The sequence below is a fragment of the Triticum dicoccoides genome, chromosome 1A (assembly GCF_002162155.2).
Source record: "Triticum dicoccoides isolate Atlit2015 ecotype Zavitan chromosome 1A, WEW_v2.0, whole genome shotgun sequence".
Lineage (NCBI taxonomy): Eukaryota > Viridiplantae > Streptophyta > Magnoliopsida > Poales > Poaceae > Triticum > Triticum dicoccoides.
In genome coordinates, this window is record NC_041380.1 from 101,276,229 (window position 1) to 101,291,264 (window position 15,036).

The window sequence follows — 15,036 nt, forward strand, 5'->3', positions numbered from 1 at the left end:
CCGGTTGGTGCCACCAACTGGGACCAAAGGCCTCCGCTTCCCGCCCTTTGGGCTGCTGAAAAGAGACCTTTGGTCCCGGTTGGTGGCAGCAACCGGGACTAAAGGTGGCATTGGTACCGGTTTGTGCCATGAACCGGCACCAATGCCCTGGGTATATAAGAAAACACTTAGCAGTTTCGATGAAATCCATCACTTCTTCTCCCTCGACGCCCTTGCTCCTCCTCATTGTCGTTGCCACCCGACGCCCCTGCTCCACCTTGTCGTCGCTGCCACCACCGACGCCATCAGGCTGCTCAATGTCGGCGTCGCCGCCGCCATCGACGTCGTCAGGCTGCTCAACGTCATTGTCGCCGCCGCTGTCGGCCCGATGTGCCGCCCTCTGCCCCGACGCGCCGTCAACCCTCGCGCCCATGCCGGCCCCGACGCACTGGTAACCCACAAGTATAGGGGATCGCAACAGTTTTCGATAAGTAAGAGTGTCTAACCCAACGAGGAGCTAAAGGCAGAACAAATATTCCCTCAAGTTCTATTGACCACCGATACAACTCTACGCACGCTTGACGTTCGCTTTACCTAGAACAAGTATGAAACTAGAAGTACTTTGTAGGTGTTGTTGGATAGGTTTGCAAGATAATAAAGATTACATAAGTAAAAAGTAGGGGCTGTTTAGATAAAGACACAACTAAATTAGTTTTAGTAGAGAGCTTGTTGTTACGAGAAAGTTATTTGTCCCTAGGCAATCGATAACTAGACCGGTAATCATTATTGCAGTTTCATATGAGGGAGAGGCATATGCTAACATACTTTCTCTACTTGGATCATATGCACTTATGATTGGAACTCTAGCAAGCATCCGCAACTACTAAAGATCATTAAGGTAAAACCCAACCATAGCATTAAAGCATCAAGTCCTCTTTATCCCATACGCAACAACCCCCTTACTCGGGTTTGTGTTTCAGTCACTCACGCAACTCACTATAAGCGAATCATGAACGTATTGCAACACCCTATAGCGGGGATCCCTCACGCTTGCACGACACGGAGAGCACCATAGGACATCACCAATAATAAAACATGCAACTCGAACCAATCTTGATCATCAAATAGCCCATAGGACAAAACGGATCTACTCAAACATCATAGGATAGCCATACATCATTGGGAAATAATATATAGAGTTGAGCACCATGTTTAAGTAGATATTACAACGGGTAAGAGAGAGGTTACACCGCTGCATAGAGGGGGGAAGAGTTGGTGATGATGGCGGTGAAGTTGTTGGTGAAGATTGCGGTGATGATGATGGCCACGGCAACGTTCCGGCGCCACCGGAAGAGAAGGGGAGAGGGCGCCCCTTCGTCTTCTTCTTCCTTGACCTCCTCCCTAGATGGGAGAAGGGTTTCCCCTCTGGTCCTTGGCCTCCATGGCATGGGAGGTGCTAGAGCCCCTCCGAGGTTGGATCTGTCTCTCTGTTTCTGCATTCTCAGATTCTTCCCTTTCACCGTTTCTTATATTCCCGGAGATCCGTAACTCCGATTGGGCTGAAATTTTAACACGATCTCTATCCGGATATTAGCTTTCTTGCGGCGAAAGAAGGGCACCAACCGCCTTACGGGTGGCCACAAGGGTCAGGGGTGCGCCTGCCCCCCTGGGGCGCGCCCCCTGCCTCGTGGCCCCCTCGGGCATCGTCTCGCGTCAATTTTTCTTCCCAAAAATCATATATATTCCAAAAAATTCTCCGTCAGTTTTTATCCCGTTTGGACTCCGTTTGATATGGACATTCTGCGAAATAAAAAACATGCAACAAACAGGAACTGACACTGGGCACTGGATCAATATGTTAGTCCCAAAAATAGTACAAAATGTTGCCAAAAGTATATGGAAGTTGTAGAATATTGGCATGGAACAATCAGAAATTATAGATATGACGGAGACGTATCAGCATCCCCAAGCTTAATTCCTGCTCGTCCTCGAGTAGGTAAATGATAAAAAAAGATAATTTTTGATGTGGAATGCTACCTAGCATAATCTTGATCACATATCTAATCATGGCATGAATATTAAGATACGAGTGATTCAAAGCAATAGTCTATCATTTGACATAAAAACAATAATACTTCAAGCCTACTAATAAAGTAATCATGTCTTTTCAAGATAACATGGCCAAAGAAAGTTGTCCCTACAAAATCATATAGTCTGGCTATGCTCCATCTTCACCACATAAAATATTCACATCATGCACAACCCCGGTGACAAGCCAAGCAATTGTTTCATACTTTTGACGTTCTCAAACCTTTTCAACTTTCACGCAATACATGAGCATGAGCCATGGACATAGCACTATAGGTGGAATAGAATGGTGGTTGTGGAGAAGACAAAAAGGAGAAGATAGTCTCACATCAACTAGGCGTATCAACGGGCTATGGAGATGCCCATCAATAGATATCAATGTGAGTGAGTAGGGATTGCCATGCAACGGATGCACTAAGAGCTATAAGTGTATGAAAGCTCAAACTGGAAACTAAGTGGGTGTGCATCCAACTTGCTTGCTCATGAAGACCTCGGGCATTTGAGGAAGCCCATCATCGGAATATACAAGCCAAGTTCTATAATGAAAATTCCCACTAGTATATGAAAGTGATAACTCAAGAGACTCTCTATAAGAAGAACATGGTGCTACTCTGAAGCACAAGTGTGGTAAAAGGATAGTAACATTGCCCCTTCTCTCTTTTTCTCTCATTTTTTTATTTTTTTACTTTTTACTTTTTATTTTTTTGGTGGGCTTCTTTGGCCTCTTTTTTTATTTGGGCTTCTTTGGCCTCTTTTATTTATTTTTAAAGTCCAGAGTCTCATCCCGACTTGTGGGGGAATCATAGTCTCCATCATCCTTTCCTCACTGGGACAATGCTCTAATAATGATGATCATCACACTTTTATTTACTTATGACTCAATATTACAACTTGACACTAGAACAAAGATATGACTCTATATGAATGCCTCCGGTGGTGTACCGAGATGTGCAATGATCTAGCATAGCAATGACATCAAAAAACGGACAAGCCATGAAAACATCATGCTAGCTATCTTACGATCATGCAAAGTAATATGACAATGAATGCTCAAGTCATGTATATGATGATGACGAAAGTTGCATGGCAATATATCTCAGAATGGCTATGGAAATGCCATGATTGGTAGGTATGGTGGCTGTTTTGAGGAAGGTATATGGTGGGTTTATGGTACCGGCAAAAGTTGCATGGTACTAGAGAGGCTAGCAATGGTGGAAGGGTGAGAGTGCGTATAATCCATGGACTCAACATTAGTCATAAAGAACTCACATACTTATTGCAAAAGTCTATTAGTCATCAAAACAAAGTACTACTCGCATGCTTCGAGGGGGATAGATTGGTAGGAAAAGACCATCGCTCGTCCCCAACCGCCACTCATAAGGAAGACAGTCAATAAATAAGTCATGCTCCGACTTCATCACATAACGGTTCACCATACGTGCATGCTACGGGAATCACAAACCTCAGCACAAGTATTTCTACTAATCCACAACTACCCACGAGCATGACTCTAATATCACCATCTTTATATCGCAAAACTATTGCAAGGAATCAAACATATCATATTCAGTGATCTACAAGTTTTACGTAGGATTTTATGACTAATAATGTGAATGACCAGTTCCTGTCATCTCTCTAAATAGATATAAGTGAAGAAAGAGAGTTTAATTCTTTCTACAAAAGATATGCCCACACTCTAACAAATATAAGTGAAGCAAAAGAGCATTCTACAAATGGCGGTTTTCTATATAAAGAGAAACAGGCAATCCAAACTTCAAATGATATAAGTGAAGCACATGAAGCATTCTATAAAGCCATACTCAAAAGATATAAGTGAAGTGCATAGAGGATTCTATAAATCAACCAAGGACTATCTCATACCAGCATGGTGCATAAAGGAAAAATGAAAACTAAATGCAAAAGATGCTCCAAGATTGCACATATCACATGAACGAAATGAATCCGAAAACGTATCGATACTTGTTGAAGAAAGAGGGGATGCCTTCCGGGTCATCCCCAAGCTTAGACGCTTTAGTCTCCTTGAATATTTACTTGGGGTGCCTCGGGCATCCCTAAGCTTGAGCTCTTGCCTCTCTTCTTTCTTCTCACATCGAGACCTTCTCGATCATCGAACACTTCGTCCACACAAAACTTCAACAGAAAAGTCGGTAAGATCCGTTAGTATAATAAAGCAAATCACTACTCTAAGTACTGTTGCAAACCAATTCATATTTTGTTTTTGCATTGTGTCTACTGTAATATAACTTTTTCATGGCTTAATCCGCTAATATAAATTGATAGTTTCATCAAAACAAGCAAACTATGCATCAAAAACAGAATCTGTCTAAAACAGAACAGTCTGTAATAATCTGAACATTCACCATACTTATGATACTTGAAAAATTCTGCCAAAATTAGGAAAAATAAAAAATTTGCATATAAAGACAATTCAGAAAGAATCAGAACCATTTGACGTTCCAGCTAAAAATGTAAAATCGCGCACTACAGCCAAAGTTTCTGTCCTGCACCGTACAAACCATCAAGCAAATGTAAACATCCTAAGGGCAAACCTTGGCACATTATTTTTATAATACAATGGAATTGTACAAGGGGATAATTATTTTTGTTGAAAAGTTTCTGTAATCAAGATTCACAAAGTTGCCGTGAGCATGAACAAAGTTCAAGGAGCTCTCCCACTTCAACAATGCTTGTCTTTCTCACTTTCACTTTCCTTTTTGAAAAAGTTTTGGGTTCCCCTCTTTATTTTTGTTGTTTTTAAACTATATGAAAGCACTCAACAGAAATAAATGACTCTCTAAAACTTCCGGTTGTCTCCCTGGCAGTGCTTTTTTTAAAGCCATTAAGCTAGGCATATAGTGCTCAAGTAGTGAATCCACCCGGATCCCAAGGTATATCAAAGCCAATTTTAATTTACAATGATTTGTAATTTAGTAGTGAGCACAAAGTAACATATATCATGCAACAACGAAGTCTAACTCTCTTCCTATGCATCGGCATGTCATAAAAGAACAATTCATGCACACAAAGTAAAGGCCAATGCATAGTATAAATAGTTTCTTGCAATTTTATCATGTGGGAAGCATAGAGAGGTGGAGATATAGTTCCTCTATCATAATAATTGCAAGTAGGAGCAGCAAGCACATGCATATTATATTCATAAAAATCATCATGTGTGACGGTAAAAGGCAACCCATCAATATAATCCTTAATAAGGGCAAACTTCTCCGATATAGTGTAGTTGGGAGAATTCAAAAAGATAACAGGACTATCATGTGTGGGTGCAATAGAAACAATTTCATGTTTAACATAAGGAACTATAGCAAGTTCATCTCCATAATCATAATTCATATTGGCATATTGGCCACAAGCATAGCAAGCATCATCAAAAAGGGATATTTCAAAAGAATCAATGGGATCATAGCAATTATCATAGCATTCATCCTTCGGTAAGCATGAAGGGAATTAAACAATGTATGAGTTGAAGAGTTACTCTCATTAGAAGGTGGGCACGGGTGATCAATCCTCTCTTCCTCCTTTTGTTCTTCACTCTCCTCCTCATCTTTTTCATCTAATGAGCTCACAGTTTCATCAACTTCTTCTTCCATAGATTCCTGCAAAATATTAGTCTCTTCTTGGACAGCGGAGACTTTCTCAATAAGTGCATTAATATCGGAATTGTATTCATAATTCTCATAACAATATTTAAGGATAGCCAAATTTTCAGGTCTATAAACCGAATCATCAAAATCTTCAAACTATTTAAACATAGATTCAATTTCATAAGCACCCATAAAAGCAACAAATTCTTCTATTTGTTCCACATCATAGTAATCATATATACCATTAGCATAAGAAGCTAAGGTTCTATTATCATTAAATTCGCATAAAAAGGGAAGGTGTGGAGCCTTCATCCTAGAGCAACAAGTATAATCATATCTCAAGCATAGTTGCCTAGCATACCAATTCAATATATGAATTTGATCCCATAATAGTTTCCCTTTTTGTGTCAAGCGGTAATCCCTAAAGTATTCACGTTGGTCCAACGTTACTCCCATTACATAATTGAATGGGGTTTCCTCGGGATTATTAAAGTAGTACATAATATCTTTCACATAACCAGCATCAAGGGTTTTAGGAGGTTCCCCATCTCCATGAGCAGAAAGTACACCTAAGTTTTTGGTATTTTGTGTTCCATATACATAACTAAAGATAAAGAATAACTAAGAACAACAAATAAAAATTACTTAGTGATAAAGCAAACAAGCACGCGCGAGAATATTCACCCCATGCTATTGCTTCCCGGCAACGGCACCAGAAAAAGGTCTTGATAACCCACAAGTATAGGGAATCGCAATAGTTTTCGATAAGTAAGAGTGTCGAACCCAACGAGGAGCTAAAGGCAGAACAAATATTATCGACCACCGATACAACTCTACGCACGCTTGACGTTCGCTTTACCTAGAACAAGTATGAAACTAGAAGTACTTTGTAGGTGTTGTTGGATAGGTTTGCAAGATAATAAAGATTACGTAAATAAAAAGTAGGGGCTGTTTAGATAAAGACACAACTAAATTAGTTTTAGTAGAGAGCTTGTTGTTACGAGAAAGTTATTTGTCCCTAGGCAATCGATAACTAGACCGGTAATCATTATTGCAGTTTCATATGAGGGAGAGGCATAAGCTAACATACTTTCTCTACTTGGATCATATGCACTTATGATTGGAACTCTAGCAAGCATCCGCAACTACTAAAGATCATTAAGGTAAAACCCAACCATAGCATTAAAGCATCAAGTCCTCTTTATCCCATACGCAACAACCCCCTTACTCGGGTTTGTGTTTCAGTCACTCACGCAACCCACTATAAGCGAATCATGAACGTATTGCAACACCCTATAGCGGGGATCCCTCATGCTTGCGCGACACGGAGAGCACCATAGGACATCACCAATAATAAAACATGCAACTCGAACCAATCTTGATCATCAAATAGCCCATAGGACAAAACGGATCTACGCAAACATCATAGGATAGCCATACATCATTGGGAAATAATATATAGAGTTGAGCACCATGTTTAAGTAGAGATTACAGCGGGTAAGAGAGAGGTTACACCGCTTCATAGAGGGGGGAAGAGTTGGTGATGATGACGGTGAAGTTGTTGGTGAAGATTGCGGTGATGATGATGGCCACGGCAACGTTTCGGCGCCACCGGAAGAGAAGGGGAGAGGGTGCCCCTTCGTCTTATTCTTCCTTGACCTCCTCCCTAGATGGGAGAAGGGTTTCCCCTCTGGTCCTTGGCTTCCATGGCATGGGAGGTGCGAGAGCCCCTCCGAGATTGGATCTGTCTCTCTGTCTCTCTCTGTTTCTGCGTTCTCAGATTCTTCCCTTTCACTGTTTCTTATATTCCCGGAGATCCATAACTCCGATTGGGCTGAAATTTTAATAGAACTCTATCCGGATATTAGCTTTCTTGCGGAGAAATAAGGGCACCAACCGCCTTACGGGGTGGCCACAAGGGTCAGGGGCGCGCCTGCCCCCCTGGGGCGCGCCTCCTGCCTCGTGGCCCCCTCGGGCATCGTCTCGCGTCGATTTTTCTTCCCAAAAATCATATGTATTCCAAAAAAATCTCCGGCAGTTTTTATCCCATTTGGACTCCGTTTGATATGGATATTCTGCGAAACAAAAAACATGCAACAAATAGGAACTCGTACTGGGCACTGGATCAATATGTTAGTCCAAAAAATAGTATAAAAAGTTGCCAAAAGTATATGAAAGTTGTAGAATATTGGCATGGAACAATCAAAAATTATAGATACGATGGAGACGTATCACGCGCCGCCCCCTGTGAGCACCAGCCTGCTCCCGCGCCCCTCCCCTGTCTCGCGCCCCTGCGCCCCTACCCTGCCCCGCCGGCGCCGGCGCCGACCCCTCCACCGTGCCACTGGATCTGCCCCTGCGCAGTGCTATTATATTTTTAGATGTTTTTATATGTTTTTTAGAAGTTTTTAGATGCTATTCTTAGATGTTTTTACATGTTTTTTAGGTTATTTTAGTTTATGTTTAGTTTACTTTTAAGATTAGGAAAATTTTGGATGTGTAGTTATATTTATTTAGATGTCTAGTTAATTTAGATGTTGTAATTTGTTCATAAAAATTGTGCACTTTTGTATAGAAACTTTATTTTTTCATATGTACGAAAATGTAGAGTGAAAATTTTTATATATGCAAAAGTTACATTTGTAGAAAAGTTTTATATATCTAGCTAGGAAAGGAAAGAAGAAGAAAAAGAATGAGAGGAAAAGGAAAATAAGAAGAGGAAGAAAGGAGAATAAGAGGAGAGGAAGAAGAGGAGAAATAAATAAGAAGAGGAAAAAAGAAGAAAAAGAAGAGGAGAAGAAGAAAGGAATAGAGGAGAAGAAGAGAAAATTATTCTATTTTCTCAATAATTTTCTCTTCTTCTCCTCTATTCCTTTCTTCTTCTCCTCTTTTTTTTCTTCTTTTTTTTCTTCTTCTCCTCTATTTTCTCTTCTTCTCCTCTATTCCTTTCTTTTTCTCCTCTTTTTTTCTTCTTTTTTTTCTTCGATCTTCTCCTTTATTCCTTTCTTCTTATCCTCTTTTTATTTCTTCTTCGTCTTCTTATTTTTTTATCGGGTATGTCGTTGTCAATATACCCCGTCCCCAATAACTTCGACATGAGGGGGGGAGGGGGGAGGGGTCGCCGAGTGTTTGAGGGGCGAGGGGCGATATACCCCATCTCGACCGTGATAACTTATACCACGGGAGCACCCCCGGCCCTCTCGCTCGACCAAAACTCTCGAGGACACCCAAACCCTAGAAAAAATGGTGTCGGTCTCCTACCCCCTCCCGCCGCGCCCCTACCCGATCGACAAACTCTCCTAAGGCCACCCAAATTTACCAAGTTAAAAGAGCGTTGTCGTCGAGGCCACCCCAAACCCTAGAGAAGTGTCGAGGCCAGGCCACTAATATGATTCCTTATTGTGCTTAGCTAGCTAGTTCAACGTTTGCCACTAATATATCCATCTGTCATATTTGAATAATAATTGCCATGTTGTAAATATTTGCAGAAACTATGGATTCGCACCCTGAGACGAAGCACAAGAAGCGGTGTTGGGGGAGATAATTGCACACGGAAGTGATGCCGTCTTGTCGTTTCTGAACGTCACATGCACCGATGGTCTGGAAAGACAGGATGAAGAAGCAGGCTATGACGATGATGATCAAACAATGGAGGAGTAAGGACACCGTGATGACGGCTCCGATAACCGAATGGAGGGGGAAGGACACCATGATGATGGCTCCGGTGACCGAACGGAGGGGAAAGGACACCGTGATGACGGCTCCGGTGACTGAACGGAGTCCGGCCAAGCACACACACACACATATATATATATATATATATATATATATATATATTAATTAAGCATGTGCTAACTATAGCTAATTGATGCATTAATTGTTTTTGGTATGTACACATATTAACTCTCTTCTTTTTCTTCTTTTCTAGCCCTCCGGATCGAGCAACACTTCGATAACGAGACGAGGCCCAAAGAGAAAGTTGCGCACGGATGATAGGTACACGATCGTAGAAATTGATTGCGCTGACCAACCGATTGAACCCCTCCGGACCAAGAAAAAATTTAATGCTCAGTGCGGGGTTCTAGTTAGGGACATGATCCCGATCAGCATCGAGCAATGGTTGAAGCCTAAGGACAAAGACTCTCAGGTGTCTTATGTCAGTGATAGGCAGAAAGCTGATCTTTGGACCGTGCTGCAGGAAAATTTCACCTTCCCACCAGAGGAGGATCCAGAGAATCCAGTTAAAAAGCCAACGATCAAGGCTTATGCTCTTAAGAAGATGGATGAGCTATTCAGGAGGTGGAAGAATGAGCTGAAATCATCATTTATTGACCAAGACAAGACTCCAGAATTCATCGGCCGATTTGAGAAGATCAAAGATTAGTGGCCCGCATTTGTCACCAAAAAGAAATCTGAGAGAGCAGCGAAGATGTCAGCAACAAACAAGAAAAATGCTGCAAAGAAGAAGCATCACCATCGCACGGGGTCAGGTGGCTACCTGAAAGCCCGGCCGTTGTGGGACAAGGCTGAGAATGACCTCATTGCTAAAGGGATCAAACCAGAGACGCGACGCTGGCAAGACCGTTGTAGGACTTGGTTCTTCGGGGTTGGGGGAAAATTGGACCCTGTAACAGGGAAGTGCGTTTGGACCAACGAGCAGCTGAACACACCCATCGTGAAGCTTCAGGAGTATATCGAAAAGGCGCAGCAAGGGATGTTCGTTCCGGACAGAGAGAACGACGAGCTCACAGAGGCCCTCGGGAATCCTGAGCACCCCGGACGGACACGAGGCACGCCAGGCTCCCTTTCATGGAAGGCTGGATTTCCCGACACAGGCGGTTACAAACGCCGGGAGAGGAAGAAGAAAAAGGAGCTGACCCAACTACAGGCGCTGCACGCAAGGGTAAAAGCGCTAGAGGAACGAGACGAGGCCCGCAGCGCGCGACCTTCCGAAACTGCTACACCCGAAGCTACCCCGCCATCTCAGCGGAGAAGCAGCGTGGCTTCCACGAAGCTGCTTCAGGAGCCTGTCTTCACGGCTCCTGCTAGCTACCCCGTGGATTTAATCACAGAGTCTCACAATTGCCACCTTATGACGCAATGGATGAATATGAAAGTCAAGGCGGCTATTGTTGTTGGCTTTGTTGCACGTCATGAACCTGGCGCAACTTTTCACTGCCGGTCGATTCTAGAAGGATATGCTAGGGTGATGGTCGATGAAATCACAGAAGGATTTGAGGACCTCCAGCTTGACCACCCTACGGGTGACGGGGAGACTCGGCCGGGTTCAGCTCTAAAGACTCCATGCCTATGGCGGAAGGAGCTCATCAACCTTCCGAACTGGACGCCTTCGCCTCCTCCTCCTCCTCCGGCGAGTCAGGGCACTCCGCCTCCTCCACCGCCTCCTCCTCCGGCGAGTCAGGGCACTCCGCCTCCTCCACCGCCTCCTCCTCCGGCGAGTGATCAGGGCACTCAGCCTCCTTCTCCGGCGTGTGGCGGCACTCCGCCTCCTTCTCCGCCTGCGCCAGCGCGCCCGAGCAGCCACCAGCCTCCTTCTCTAGCGCGTGGCGGCACTCCGCCTTCTTCTCCACCTGCGCCGGCACGCTCGAGCAGCCACCAGCCTCCTCCTTCTCCGCCTCGCCAGCAAGGGCGGAAGAGACTCGCAGCCGCCCCGGCTGCTCCGGCGCGTCGTAGTCCTTCTCCTCCGCCTCGTAAGCAAGCACGAAAGAAGACAGCCGCAGTCGCTCCGTTTGCTCCGGCGTCTAGCAGTACAGCCAGAGGCAGGCAATAGAGATTCGGTCTACCTCTCAAGCCTTTAGAGAAGTTACCATACGAGAGGACCGTGGAAGAAAATGCGAAGATCATGGAAAAAGAAGTGAATGACTTCTTTGAAGGGGTGAAAGCAAAGAGACATCCACCTCCGGAGTAGAAGGTAGACCAGGTGAAAGCAAAGCACACACTCGATGCCCTGAGGAAACCACCAAAGTCTCCGCCGAAAATCAACTATGAGCGCATTACTGCAAAGGTATATATCAAAGTAGAGCGGTCAGGAAATACTATCAGTGATTGAAGTTTAGCAAAACAACAAGTTGGGAAAAAAATTGCCCAGCTCGGCGAACAAGCGGACCAATCGTGCCCCCCGCTCAAGGTGTCTAGCGATATCGTCGCTAATGATACGGGGATGGTGCCCGGTTATAGCAATCTTGAAGATTACCTGCCCGACGATGTACATTATGATTTCTTGGAGGTGGAAGAACACCAATACCATTACGGGAAGCCTCTTGTCAAAGATGAAAAATCTCTAACAACGATGATGCGAAGATTCCATGATTGGTACATGGAAACCTACAAAGAGTCTGGGGGGACGAATACTTTGTATCTGAGAGTTAAAGAGGAGCACGACCTCGTTGGAATTGATTTGTTGACTGTTCCATTTGAGGAGTTCTTCCAGTGGTTCAATCAAAAGGCCCTCGATAAATTAACGGTCACTTGCTACTGTCTGTAAGTACTAGTTCTGTCATTAAGTCTCTATATATAGCTCAGCTCTTTCATTGCATGTATATATGATTATCCTCAGTATATTATGCAGATTGAAGATCATCGAGTGCAGAAAAGCAGAAATGTATGATATTGGGTTCATTAACACAAATCTCATAGATAAATTTGAGGTTGAAAAGAACGCCGATGATGTTGAGGCCAACTTGCTCAAATCATTGATAGTAAATCAAAACAAAGATAAAATACTCTTTCCATACAACTTCGAGTGAGTGTTACTGTCTTGTGCATATTCGGTTTCCCTTATTACTCGAGTGAGGCTATAGTAATGTAATTGATGAGTTATGCATGCGTGCGCAGCTTCCACTATATTCTCCTGGAGATTAAGCTTGAGCAGGGACTAGTAACCGTCTTAGACTCGAGACGAAAATCTCCCGAGACCTATGCGGACATGACTAAAATGCTCGAGAAGTAAGTTCAATCGATCATTATCGCACCATATCGGCAACTTTTTGTTCATTTACTGATATCAAGTAATTGTTTTCTTTGTCTCGCAGGGTTTGGAAAGTATTCACCGCACAAGCTTCGGGACTGCCGGGGGAGCTGCGATGGACATACCCGAAAGTAAGTAGTACTAGCTAGCTAGTTCCGTGCATCTCGATCCCGTTGATTCTAGCTACTTTCCTCAATGCCATTTATAATGCTTCATTATCAGTTTGATTGACCTCTATTTCTCGTGAAGTGCTTGTGGCAGGAACAAGGGAATGATTTCTGTGGATACTACGTGTGCGAGTTCATCTACAGCGCGACTTGCAAAGATAAGCGGGGCTACTCTAAAAGACAATTTGATGTGCGTAAGCAATAATATTCACAATTTCATTTTATTACACCATCATTTCTATTGAGTTTGATTCATATATATGTATTAACCCCCTTCTTCAAATTAGACGTGGGAGATGCGGAATGAACTCCTTCCAGAAGATCGCATGAAAGCAATTCAAGAGGAATTAGCGGGATTCTTTCTTGAGCACGTCATCAATAAAGCCGGAGAATAGCATGTGGAACTTGATTTCAGATGCTAGGGGATTGTAACAGATCTTACATATTGTATATGTATGTAGCCAGTAGCGTCGGATAGATAATACGAAAACTTGTTGTTCGACCAATCTCTCGGAGAAGGAGAGGTCGATCACTTCTCTCGGTATGCATGACGAACTTCTGTACTTAATGGTTTCCTTCATTTTCTTACTAGCTAGCGTGTCGAGGGCCTCTCTATACGTATAGTACGTAGCGTCGACCAAGCACGGAGATAAGAGAGGACACTTCTCTCTATTAATTAATTAGCTACCTAACACAATATATAAAACACCTTAATTAACCATACAAAAACCCCAAATCCACCCCCCCCCTTTCAGGAAAAAACCCTAGCCCCTGAACAGCTGACGCGTGTGTCGGATTTCGGGTTCCGGCAGACCCTTGAGGTTCGAACAATGGGGTGCGCGCGCAGATCTCTCCCCTACCGATCTACGTCCAATCTCCTCGCGTGATCTAAGCTGGAACAACACAAGGGACACGAGGTTTATACTGGTTCGGGCCACCGTTGTGGTGTAATACCCTACTCCAGTGTGTGGTGTGGTGGATTGCCGCAGGGGGCTGATGATGAACAGTACAAAGGAAGAACAGCCTCGCGAGAGGTGTTCTTGAGCTGGTGCGATGAACTGGTAGGGTGAGTTCAGTCGCCTCTCTCTCTCTATTAGGGCTATACTAGATTTCTGGATCTCCCCCTACTCTGTGGTGGCTAGCCCTATTTATAGAGGCCCTGGGCCTCTCCCCAAATAATGAGTGGGAAGGGCGCCAACACTTGGCCATTTTGAAGGGGAACATATAGTACAGGTTATCCTGACCAAAGGTGGTCTTCGGCTGCCAAAAGCACTGGTGATGACGCCGTCTTGGGCTCCACGGTGACCTCCGTCCTGCCGCTCCGCTGGTCTTGGTCTTGTTGCACCGGAATGGTAACCTTTGCCCAATGCCTCGGCCTGTGCTTGCCCCCTTTGCACCAAAGGGGAAACAAGGCCACTGCGCAGGCCGACGCCTGCCTGGCGCCCGCCTGGTCTCGATCGTCATGGCTTGCATCACTGGTTCCTCGCGAGGTATTCCTGCCTTGATCTCTCCGCCTCCTCGCGAGCCTTCCTGACGAGGTTGCCTCTGAGGAAGCTTCTTGTCGTCCGCCCCGCAAGGCTTGGCCCCTTGCGAGGGTCTTGAGCTTGAGGTGATGAAGATGGGCCGCGTTGGGCCCCCACTTGAGCCACGCCGCAGGTCGCAGGCAGGCAAGTCTAGGGACCCCCGTTCCCAGAACACCGACAGTAGCCCCCGGGCCCAAGGCACGCCCGGGCTTGGCCTGGCGGGGAAGCGAAGGGGCAAGCGCGAAGCGCCGTGGGCCCCAACAGCCTGCGGCCTTGGGTGCTGCATGGCGATTGACTGGACGTGGGTGTATGCGCTTTCCCACGATGCCTCGGCAACCGCACGACCTGACAAGTCCCTGCATGCAGAGAAACCGGTCATGATTACCTGCGATTGTGGTGCTCGGCGGTTGGCCTCCTCCGACTATAAGTACGGGGCTGGGCGAACCCCCTTCACTCCATCCCTTCTTGCTGCTCCTTTTCTTCTTCTTGGCTACTCGCCGTCCCCATGGCCCCAAAGAGATTCTCGGCCGCGGAGAAAGGAAAGGCCCCCCGGGCAGGGCCTGATCCCCCCCCCTCCCCGACCAAGCACGGCCGAGGCCACCCTCGCAAGTATACCACGGTCCCCGTGGTAGCCTCCCACGGCCATGGAGGCGGTTCCCTGCGCGGTGGTG